Genomic DNA, 9,987 nt, shown 5'->3' on the forward strand with positions numbered 1-9,987 from the left:
AAGGAAGCGAAAACAACCGCGTTTTGCTTTATCTTTATTGCTTTATCTTTATTTTGATTTGCCAAGTGCAACATGGACTCATACTAGGAGCAACACTAGGGGTCCAACCTCCACTAAAAAGACAGGTTGGGACAGGGATTAGACTTCTGGGGGTAATTGTATTTTGTAACAAAAATCTATAAATTGTGGGAGTGGTATTGGAGGACAACTGGAGGTTGATTTACAGTTAGTATGGATAAGTGTATCAAAAATGATGGTAAGGACAGTGATAAGTATCTTAAAATGTAACCCATCATGGTAATCTGTGAATTAAGATTAGCTAGCTATAATACCAATGGTTTGGCTGATAAAAGGAATAGAAGAGCAGTGTTTACATGGCTTAAGGAGAAGGGTTGCCATATTTATTGTCTTCAGGAAATTCATTCAATATCTTCTGATGAAGTGGTCTGGGAAAAATAATGGGATGGTAAAAACCTATTTCAGTCATGGGTTTACGAAATTCAACAGGTGTTATGATCCTACTCAAAAACAATTTGGATCTTGAGATACAATCAGTTAAAATAGATCCTCAAGGAAGATGGATTGCCTTGAAATATATGACTTGATGACAAACAGTCATGGCTCATAAATCTATATGGAAAGAATAATGAAGATTCAAACTTCTTTGAAAATATTTACAATAATCTAATTAGTCACCAAAATGTAAGTAACTCTGTTATAATGGTATGGGACTACAACACAGTATTAAGTACATTACTAGACCATAAAGGCAATCATACTACCAATTATCACCCTTTGGTGCTCAAAGAGATTACGAATATGCCTTCGGGAAAGTATTCAGATCGCTTGACGTTGTCCACATTTTGTTACGTCATAAAATGAGTTATTTACACCCGGGGAACCCTTTGCAGGATAGATAGGTCACAGAGGAGTTATTTTCATACGACACGGTAAAAAAAGACCTGTAATTCCGAGCCTCCAGAACTGTAAATCTATTTAGAAAATGAATGAGAGGAGATGGGTAATGTTACAGGGGAGAAAACACAACGTGATTTAAAAATGGTAAATGATGCCCAATCGTTTATTTTTCTCTCTCTCTCACTTCCCCCTCTCTCATTTTCTCCCTCCCTCTCTCTCTCTCTCTGATCTGCAATCCTGCTTGATCTACCCCAAGACCTGTCCCCTTGCTCATCATTTCTGCCCACCCCCCCTCTCTCTCTAGCTCCCTCACTCTTTGATGTAGTGTGCACTGTGCAGTGGGTCTGCACTCTGCAGTCCCGTTGGCTCTGGCACCGGCTATAAACGCCCAGACGTCCCGTCGCGCACAGTCAGCGCTTTGGAGAGATGATCACCTGTTCCTCGGGGCCACACATCAAACGGGGAGCCCTGCTGACTGTGTGCACTAAGGCTGAGCTGACCCTGGCCATGGTCCCAACCACACACACTTACTCAGCACCCACCCAACGTGAAGCAAATCCCGCCTCTGGAAGGCGTTCTGCTTTGTTTGCATCAGCGGGCTCCTTGGACCCGAAGGGGTAAACTTCAAAGTAGGATCAATGAGTTAGCCAGCTAACTTGCCTAAATATTCTGAAATAAACTTGAAAAGGCCATGGTCTAATTGACTCAACAAGCAAAAACGTATATCTAAGTTTAACTTTCTTAACGCTCCAGAAAATCAATAGTTATTTCCGGTTGTTTATCAAAGTTAGCCGGCTAACTCATTGATCCTGCGTTGTAGTGTACCCATCTGTCCTTGAGTTTTAGTGGTTTTAGTTGTTTTGACATTGATTTTATATGGATTTTCGGTATACTGTAGAGGCCCCCATTTAAAGATATGAAGTGTAATAGTTTATTTTACGAGGTGGAAAATATGAAATAGGCCTGCGCACTGCTTATAAATGTATCTATCTCGTGATGCTCAGCTGTTTTATTTGATCCAAATCATGTTTTCATGCTAGTCAAGCTGCTCCTCCTGTTGAAACATGTTTAGGCTTAGCCCTGTCAAGAGTTGATGACGGGTGAGATTTTCTTCCTCTTCTACTCCATGCTGTATGAGGCAGACTGGTTGGTAAAGATTATCCCTGTTGATTATTCCTTACGTCAGATCACCATTCCTGTTGCCAAAACACATTCAGGCCTTATGACATCATTGTTAGAAGTAACTCCACACAGACAGCACGACAGCAGCTTCCAGAAAGACACGTACTTTAATCAGGGCAGATAAGCTGCAACTTCACACTTTTTTGACAGCTGGCTTCTCAATTCCTCACTCTCTCACCAGTGGCCTAAACTAGCCAGCGACATCTTAACTTCAGCCATAGACCCATACTAAAGGGGAGTAGTGAAAGCAATCGGAAACTTTGATTAATCAGGGCAGGCAGGCAGGCAGGCAGGCAGGCAGGCAGGCAGGCAGGCAGGCAGGCAGGCAGGCAGGCCAGGCAGACAGACATGACAGGCCAGACAGACAGAACAGGCAAGACAGACAGACAGACAGACAGACAGACAGACAGACAGACAGACAGACAGACAGACAGACAGACAGACAGACAGACAGACAGACAGACAGACGAATGTGTTCTCATGGAGACTTGAGCAGATATAATACAGCAGGATGTTTATTACTTCTTATGACACCAGAGCATCATTGCAATTAACTTCTGAGAGAGGCAGTGGGGATTTTTCAGCAAGTTCTCTAAGTAAGTAATTAAGCCTATCTATACTCTGGCTGTTATTCCCTTCTCACTTCTCGGTTTAATGACACAGAATTGCAAAGGTGTCCCAGTACAATAATTACGCAAAGTTGGGACCCGTTCAGAAATGGACCTGGATATACCCCACCCGGACCCGATATGCATAAWTWWTTTTTTTAAATATAGAGACCCGTTCCGAAGTGACCCCAGGACAATTAGACCTGTTCCTGGTCAGATCCTAACCCTGGTCGAGCCAAGTGAGGGAAGCAGCAGAAAATATTTTTTTATGCTACTTTATTAACCGGAGCTGATAAAGCGTGAGAGGAGGGAGAGAGGTGCCGCTCTAGCAGGAGGGGCCGTACTGTGAGGGAGTTACAGAGGGAGGAGGGAGGGCGAGATGAGAGACGAGAGACAGCAACCAAACAAGCTGAATGCATGCATTAAAAAGAGACATGTAGAGAGAGCGAGAGAGAGCGAGAGAGAGAGTTCATGGTTCACTGGTTCACAATGTGATTTTCTTCTTTTTTAATCAAGCTACATTTTATCCTCCTGCTGGAAAAGGGTATTTATTCTACTTGTTTGTGTTTGTCAGCAATCCCTTCAAGTGAAATCCAGGAGAATGGCATTGACCCTGACCCCAAACATACTCACAAAAAAATAAACGAAGACAGAACCCAACAACAAAAACAAGACCCTGCATTAGACATGCCAATGCTAAGCTGAGATTAATTCAACCACACATCTTATAGGAGTTGGCTCACTGGCTATAGGAGTACCCAAGTGTCAGTATGCCACTCACTGGTCATCTGAGTGTATCACTCACACAAGCACACATGCACACACCCACACACACCCACTATTTTAAATCATTGCGATCCAAGAGATTCTTCCAGGGAATAGATACAATCATCTGGCGCAGATTTAAAGCCACACTAATATTGATCTTTGTCCCTCACTGTTTCAATAAACAGAAAGATCATAAATTCATTTCCAGCAACAATAGGTTCGTGGGAGGATAGAAACGTAAGCTGCTAATCAAATTGGATCTCTGTGTTTTCACACTGCACAGTATTCTTGTTTGCTACCATGAGATTGAAACCCTTGGTCTGTGGACTGCTACTGACCAAATAGACAGTCAGCAAATATTACAACATATGTGTAAGAGATGTAGTCTAAACATGGCTTGGAAGATTAAATGGAATTCTGTATAAAATACAGAGCAAACATCTTAGCTGTAGGCTAAATAGTTACTTGACATGTACTTGTAAATTGTAACACATTGACAKATGTTCAAATACAGTGCATTTGGGAAGTATTCAGACCCCTTGACTTTTTCCACATTTTGTTACGTTACAGCCTTATTCTAAAATCAATTCAATTCAATTTATTCATCAATCCACACACAATACCCCATAATGACAAAGCGAGAGAAAAAAAGGTTTAGACATTTTTGCAAATTTATTAAAAATAAAAACAGAAATATCTTATTTGCATAGGTATTCAGACCATTTGCTATGAGACTCGAAATTGAGCTCAAGTGCTTCCTGTTTCCATTGATCCTCCTTGAGATGGTTCTCTGACATGCACTGTCAACTGTGATAAATTCAATTGATTGGACATGATTTGGAAAGGCACACACCTGTCTARATGAGGTCCCACAGATGACAGTGCATGTCAGAGCAAAAACCAAGCCATGAGGTCAAAGGAATTGTCCGTAGAGCTCCGAGACAGGATTGTGTCGAGGCACAGATCTGGGGAAGGGTACCAAAACTTTTCTGCCTCATTGAAGGTTCAGTAGAACACAGTGGCCTCCGTCATTCTTAAATGAAAGAAGTTTAGAACCACCAAGACTCTTCCTAGAGCTGACCGCCCAGTCAAACTGAGCAATCGGGGGAGAAGGGCCTTGGTCAGSGAGGTGGRCAAGAACCCGGTGGTCACTCTGACAGAGCTCCAGAGTTCCTCTGTGGAGATGGGAGAACTTTCCAGAAGGACAACCATCTCTGCAGCACTCCACCAATCAGGCCTTTATGGTAGAGTGGCCAGACGGAAGCCACTTCTTAGTAAAAGGCACATGACGGCCTGCTTGGAGTTTGCCAAAAGGCTCCTAAAGGACTCGCAGACCATGAGAAACAAGATTCTCTGGTCTGATGAAACCAAGAATGAACTCTTTGGCCTGAATGCCAAGTGTCACGTCTGGAGGGAACCTGGCACCATCCCTACAGTGAAGCACTGTGGTGGAAGCATCATGCTGTGGGGATATTTTTCAGCGGCAGGGAGTAAGGATCGAGGCAAAGATGAATGGAGCAAAGTACAGAGAGATCCTTGATGAAAACCTGCTCCAGAGCGTTCAGGACCTRAGACTGGGGCGACGGTTCACCTTCCAACAGGACAACGACCGTAAGCACACGGTCACGACAACGTTGGAGTGGCTTCGGGACAAGTCTCTGAATATCCTTGAGTGGCCCAGCAAGAGCCCGGACTTGAACCCAAACYAACATCTCTGGAGAGACCTGAAAATAGCTGTGCAGCAAMGCTCCCCATCCAATCTGACAGAGCTTGAGAGGATCTGCAGAGAAGAATGGGAGAAACTCCCCAAATACACGTGTGCAAAGCTTGTAGCATCATACCCAAGAAAACTCGAGGCTGTAATCGCTGTCAAAGGTGCTTCAATAAAGTATTGAGTTAAGGGCCTGAATACTTATGTAAATGTGATCTGTTTTTTTTGTTTTTTTTGTAAATTAGCAAAAATGTCTAAAATCCTGTTTTTGGTTTGTCATTATAGGGTATCGTGTGTAGATTGATGAGGGGGGGAAATATTTAATAAATTTTACCATAAGGCTGTAATGTAAAACAAAATCTGTAAAAAGTCAAGGGGTCTGAATACTTTCTGAATGCACTGTATACTACCTTGCAAAAGTATTGGATTTCTTCACATTCTATTGTGTGACAAAGTGGGATTGCCCAGTAGGACATGACTTGTACAAGGTTGATTTTATCCTGCACTCATGTTGAAATTACAGCATATCTCATCTGTGTCTCTCATCTCATCTGAGTCCTCCTAATCAAATGCAGTCAATCCATTTTGCAGCTGATGAACATTTTACATTTACATTTTAGTCATTTAGCAGACGCTCTTATCCAGAGCGACTTACAGTAGAGTGCATACATTTTATTACATTTTTTACATACTGAGACAAGGATATCCCTACCGGCCAAGAGCAGACGCTCTTATCCAGAGCGACTTACAGTAGAGTGCATACATTTTATTACATTTCTACATACTGAGACAAGGATATCCCTACCGGCCAAACCCTCCCTACCGGCCAAACCCTCCCTAACCCGGACGACGCTATGCCAATTGTGCGTCGCCCCACGGATCTCCCGGTTGCGTCCGGCTGCGACAGAGCCTGGGCGCGAACCCAGCCCAGCCTGGGCGCGAACCCAGAGACTCTGGTGGCGCAGCTAGCACTGCGATGCAGTGCCCTAGACCACTGCGCCACCCGGGAGCAGTGAACAGTGTGTGCCCCAATCCCACCCCTTCAAATCAAGCCATTTTCTAATACCATTTGAAAATGCAATATCCAAATGTACTACCATCATTGTCCCTGAGACCTCTAATCAAGAAAGCTGCTTATGCAGAGTAAGRTAGCATTCCAAATGGAACCCTATTCCCATAGGGCTCTGGTCAAAAGTATTGAACTATATACAGACGTGCTCAAATTTGTTGGTACCCTTACCATTGAAATAATGCTTAATTCCTCCTGAAAAGTGATGAAATGAAAAGCTATTTTATCACGTATACTTGCATGCCTTTGGTATGTCATAGAATAAAGCAAAGAAGCTGTGAAAAGAGATGAATTATTGCTTATTCCACAAAGATATTCTAAAATGGCCTGGACACTTTTGCTGGTATCCCTTAGAAAAGATAATAAATAATTGGATTATAGGGATATTTCAAACMAATTTGTTTCTTTAATTAATATCACACGTCTCCAATCTTGTAATCAGTCATTCAGCCTATTTAAATGGAGAAAAGTAGTGAATAGGCTGTTTGGTATCATTGTGTGCACCACACTGAACATGGACCAGAGAAAGCAAAGGAGAGATTTGTTTGAGGAGATCAGAAAGAAAATAATAGACAAACATGGTAGAGGTAAAGGCTACAAGACAATTTCCAAGCAGCTTGATGTTCCTGTGACAACAGTTGCAAATATTATTAAGAAGTTTAAGGTCCATGGAACTGTAGCCAAACTCCCTGGGCGCGGCGGCACGAGGAAAATCGACCCCAGATTGAACAGAAGGAGAGTGCGAACGGTAGAAAAAGAACCAAGGATAACTGCCAAAGAGATACAAGCTGAACTCCAAGGTGAAGGTACGTCAGTTTCTGATCGCACCATCCYTCGCTTTTTGAGCGAAAGTGGGCTCCATGGAAGAAGACCCAGGAGGACTCCACTTTTGAAGAAAAACATAAAAAAATCCAGACTGGAATTTGCTAAAATGCCTATTGACAAGCCACAATCCTTCTGGGAGAATGTCATTTGGAGTCAATACTGGAGCTTTTTGGCAAGTCACATCAGCTCTATGTTCACAGATGAAAAAATGAAGCTTTCWTAGAAAATAACACCATACCTACAGTGAAACATGGAGGAGGCTCGGTTATGCTTTGGGGCTGCTTTGCTGCGCCTGGCACAGGGTGCCTTGAATCTGTGCAGGGCACAATGAAATCTCAAGACTATCAAAGCATTCTGGAGCGAAACATACTGCCCAGTGTCAGAAAACTCTATCTCAGTCGCAGGTCATGGGTCCTCCTACAGGATAATGACCCAAAACACACAGCTCAAAGCACCCAAGAATGGATAAGAACAAAACATTGGATTATTCMGAAGTGGCCTTCTATGAGACCTGAWCTGAATCCTATCGAACATCTGTGGAAAGAGCTGAAACTTGCAGTCTGGAGAAGGCACACATCAAACCTGAGACAGCTGGAGCAGTTTGCTCAGGAAGAGTGGGCCAAACTACCTGTTAACAGGTGCAGAAGTCTCATTGAGAGCTACAGAAAACGTTTGATTGCAGTGATTGCCTCTAAAGGTTGTGCAACAAAATATTAGGTGAAGGGTCCCATCATTTTGTCCATGCCATTTTCATTTGTTTCATTATTTACAATATTATGTTGAATAAAAAAATCAAAAGCAGTCTGATTTCTATTAAATATGGAATGAACATTGGTGGATGCCAATTAATTTTGTCAGTTTCAACTTATTTCAGAGAAAATTATGCATTCTTTGGTTTTTGTGGAGGGGTACCAACAAATTTGAGCATGTCTGTACAGGCAATAGGGTACCCTTTCTATTACAACCTTAGAGATAGCAGTCCAGGCTTCTCTGCCTGGCTTACTTTTGGGGATATCTTTATGAAATGTCCAACGTAACAAATGAAAGTAGACTCCGCCAGGTGACACCATCATTATTTCCATCTGTCTGATTTGCCTGACGTTGTGAGATCCGTTTGTGATGGAAGTTGTGAAATACAGTTTCCATTCAGGTCAGGAAGATTTCACTCCTTAAACCCAGAGATGACTTGAGCCTTACATCAACAACTACCAGAAGAGCAAGACATGGGATGTGATCCACACACAAAATGTCAAGACATCCACATTGACAATTGATACAGTGGGAAAATAAATCACACTGTCATTTTAAAGAAATGTATTACATTTCAAAATGGCCGTGATACGTTTCAAGCATTGCAGTTGAAAAAGCCATTTCACTTTATTATATTTTCATGAATAACACAAGGTTGAGCCATTGATGCTTTTCCTTTATGTAATACAGAGTGTTGCTGGAATGTCTTACCATATTACTTCTATTTTGACAGAGACACAAACCAGTTTACACTTTCAAAAAATGATGAGAAATGCATCAGGAAATGCATTAGAACCCCATCCCAGCAGATAAAACATATTGTTCAATGCTTAACAGAGAACTTCCAGGAAAACATTTTGCTCTTCTGTAGTGTTTGAACACAATGTCAGATGATCTTCCACGAAAATACAACTGTTCAACCAAAATAAGTCATTTTTTGAGGGAAAAGGGGCTTGAAAATAGGACCCTTTAGGGAAGAGTTTCCTAAACTCAGTCCTGCCCCAGTCCTCCACAAGGGGGGGAGGGGGGCAATCCTGCTGTGGACTGCGCCACGTGCTACCTTGTCCTGGACCTGCTGGGGAGACAATCCATGAGACAATCCATGTCTCAAAGACCCCAAAGAGCAAGCAATGCAGATGTAGAAGCACGGTGGCTGAGGGTTGAAACAGCAGGTCCAGGACAAGGTAGCACGTCCGGTGAACAGCTCAGGGAGGATATAACCCCAACCACTTTGCCAAAGCGGAKGCCCTATGCTCCCAAAGGGGCCAAGAGGATCAAGTCAAGTCAGAGTTTGACTCAGTAATCATCAGTACTATAGCAATATAGAATAAAAGTGCACTAATCAATAGACATCTATGGAGATGATGACTCTTAAACATTGCATGACCTGTGCTTCCTGCTGTTTGTGTATCTGCTGAACTCATTTGAACTAGGGACCCATCATGCATCATATCCACAATGTGAATCACCGCGGAAGCATTTTGGCTTGTGCTAACGAGGTTTGATTGCTCATTTGCTTTCCCCTCTGATTAGCTGTAATTAGTGGTAAGAACTCATGGATCCTTGGTTTCCCTCAGGCTACCCAGGATACTACAAATCGAGACTGAGACCCAGGATTTCCAATCACATCAGTTACAGCTTGTAAATGCATTTCCAGACATACACAGAGTAGCCTATACACTGAGTATACCAAGGAATGCCTTCCTAATATCACCCCCCCTCCCTATTTACCCTCAGAACAGCCTCAATTCATCGGGATGGATCTACAAGGTGTCGAAAGCGTTCCACAGGGATGCTGGCCCATGTTAACTCCAATGCTTCCCACAGTTGTGTTAAGTTGGCTGGATGTCCTTTGGGTGGTGGACCATTCTTGATGCATTCGGCAAACTGTTGAGCGTGAAAAACCCAGCAGTGTTGAAGTTTTTGACACAAACCGGTGCGCCTGGCATCACCTACCATACTCAGTTCAAAGGCACTTACATATTTTGTCTTGCCCATTCACCCTCTGAATAGCACACACAATCCATGTCTCAATTGTCTCAAAGCTTAAAAATCCATCTTTAACCRGTCTCGGACTGAAGTGGATTGAACAGGTGACATCATAAAGGGATCCTATCTTTCACCTGGATTTACCTGGTCAGTCTATGTCYTGTTCT

The sequence above is a fragment of the Salvelinus sp. IW2-2015 genome, linkage group LG27 (genome assembly GCF_002910315.2).
Source record: "Salvelinus sp. IW2-2015 linkage group LG27, ASM291031v2, whole genome shotgun sequence".
NCBI classification, from domain to species: Eukaryota; Metazoa; Chordata; class Actinopteri; order Salmoniformes; family Salmonidae; genus Salvelinus; species Salvelinus sp. IW2-2015.